This window comes from Nannospalax galili, unplaced genomic scaffold (assembly GCF_000622305.1).
Source record: "Nannospalax galili isolate Female #2095 unplaced genomic scaffold, S.galili_v1.0 scaffold311, whole genome shotgun sequence".
Lineage (NCBI taxonomy): Eukaryota > Metazoa > Chordata > Mammalia > Rodentia > Spalacidae > Nannospalax > Nannospalax galili.
The window spans coordinates 2,374,642-2,377,562 of record NW_008330298.1 but is presented as its reverse complement, the minus strand read 5'-3'; positions in this window follow the sequence as shown (position 1 = coordinate 2,377,562).

Here is a 2,921-nt window from a genome sequence, read left to right as displayed (position 1 = left end):
ACTGTTAGAAGAAAACATTGGGAAAAATCTACAAGAAAGGATTTTCTAAACTGGACATCAATTGCTCAGGAAACAAGGGCAAGTATTAACAAATGGGACCTCATTAAACTAAAAAGCTTTTGTACATCAAAGGAGGCCACCAGGGAAGCGAACAGAAAACCCACAGAATGGGAGAAAATCTTTCCCGCGACACATCTGACAGAGGTTTAATATCCAGAATATATAACACACTCAAAAAAACAGAATCAAGACAAGAAGCAACCCAACTAAAAGATGGGTTAAGGAGTTAAACAGAGAGTTCTCAAAAGAAGAAGTAATGATGGATATGAAGCATCTTAAAAGATATTCAACATCACTAATAATTAGGGAAATGCAAATTAAAGCCACTTTAAAATTTCATCTTACCCCAGTCAGACTGGCTTAAATCAAGAGAAGGAAAGACATCAAATGCTGCAGAGGATGTGGAGAAAGAGGAGCGCTCATCCACTGCTGGTGGGAATGCAAACTCCGCCAACCACTATGGAAAGCAGTGTGGAGAACCCTCAAAAATCTAAAAACGAACCTACTATATGATCCAGTGATAACACTCCTTGGCATATACCCACAGGGCTCATCATACTGTGTAGATGCCTGTACAGCATGTTTGTAACTCATCCTATTGCAGAGACACTTGTACATCCATGTTTGTTGCTGCTCTTTTCACAATAGCTAAGAGATGGAAGCAACCTAAGTGTCCCACAATTGATGAGTGGATAACGAAACTGTGGTTCATTTATACGATTGAGTTTTACTCAGCAATGAAGAAAGATGAAATCATGAAATTTGCAGGTAAATGGATGGAACTAGAAACTGTTATACAAAGTGAAGTAAGAGAGACTCAGAAAAAGATCAACATATGTTCTCCCTCATACCTTGATCCTAGAACCAAACCCTGATAAGTGAATATGTATCCAGACATAACTACAGGAACCAGGATAATGGAAAAGAAACAGGGAGGTAAAGGAAAAGAAAGAACCTGAAAGTGAAGAACAGTAGGAAACAGGCCTTAATAAGGGAGATATGGACAAAAATTGGATTAGTTTAAGGGAGGGGGGAGGGAGGGGTATTCAAGGAACCTAGGGGATAAGAAGAAAGAAGGAGCTCAAGAGAGGTAAGACTGTAGGAGCAGGGTATTATTAAGGGAGAAAGGGGGGAAATGGGGGCACCTTAAGTGGGAAAACCATGATGGAGGGGTTTTTCTAAGTCATATTTTAGTCAACTAGTTTAAGGAACAAAATATATGTCTAATCAAGGTTTATCTGAGAATGTTTGGTTTTTGCCCAAGATTTATCGACATAGCACTTGGTATTTGAAAGTACCAGACTGATGGAACTAACCTTCTTGGATGTTAACAGACATATTTGAGGCCTATACTAATTTGGTCAGAGGGACATAAAGGACAGTTCTTGCTCCTTGCCCTCCTAGGTTGAGTAGTTCTAGGGGACTATGAGCATCTCTCAAAATTTCCTGTGATTGTTGTGGGTCACACGTCCTCTTGATCAAGGAGGCTGAGGTATCCCCACCAGATGGACTTGAACCACTGTCCAGTCTACAAAGTGGAGGGTCAACAGAGAGGAATCACTTCCTCCATGCTTCTAAGCGAAGCCAACCATGGTCGAGTAGGACCTTTGACTTATCTTCACATAGGTGGAACTGGTAAAAGAGAGGAGCCAGGGGCTCCTCCCAAACCCATGTAACCCCTGAGGAGCAGATCCTCAAACGACCTTAAAAGTAAAAGTCAATATAATTTTAAAGAGTCCGTATGTATAGCTAAAGGCTGCGTAACAAGAAACAGTGACAGACAGGAGATAGCTTCTTTTGAGTTGTTGGCCAGGGTGGACCAAGAGAATCCCAGAGAGTAACCCAGGATAGACCTGGGAAAATGAACAGCAGACCCCAATATCATCTAAAGGAATATTGACAACTGATTGCTGCTAGATGAGGAACAGCTGATCTTCCTAAAAAAAGGATCTCTAGATAGGCTGACTAGATTCAGCAGATGGACAAGCACTGGAGACTGGCTGGGGGTGTCGACAACACAGAGGACAGTTACAGGGATGACAGAGTATATGGGCTCCAGTATGTGGGAGGGGAGGCTATGGGAATGTGCCATGATGAATAAGATTGTGTGGGATATTCTGTGTGATATACACAAAGAAAAAATCAACAAATTTTAAAAAAAGACATATTTGTTGAGGAAGCATAAAAATTTACTTCATGTTAAATAGTAGAGGTGATAAACATTACCAGTGAAATATACCTGATGACTTTAGATCCATATTCAGGCACTAAGGATCTGAGTGTAACTGACTGTGACTAGTAACCATCAGATATATAGAAAGTAAAGACATGTGCAAACATCTGTTAGTCGCAATAAAAATATAGTAAACAGCATATGCCATTTCCATCCATATTCTGAACCTGATGGGTATATAACTGTTCACAAAATGCCAGAACAAAGAGCACCATGATCAAAAGGTAGGTTTGGTGTAACAGCACTTACCAGATCCTAGATTTGTCAAAACTGAATTCACTAATAACAAGGGTTCTTATTAAACCTTTCCAGGAGGTAATCACTTATTTTTTTAAAGAAATGCTTCTTCTAATCATGTGGTTATTAAATTTTTTAAAAAATTACAAAAGTAATTCTTCAAAGCATAAAAATTTGCTCCTTAATAATTAGTATATGCTAAAAGCATTACCATTGAAGTCTACCTGATGACTTTATATCCATATTCAGATGCCAAGGAGCTCAGAAAATAACCGACTATCACTAGTAATAATCAGATATATAGAGATTAGAAATGCATGCACAAACATCTTAATGTCAATTTCATTGAAAATGAATTCTTCTGTATGAAATTGTGTATTTTAATAACTAC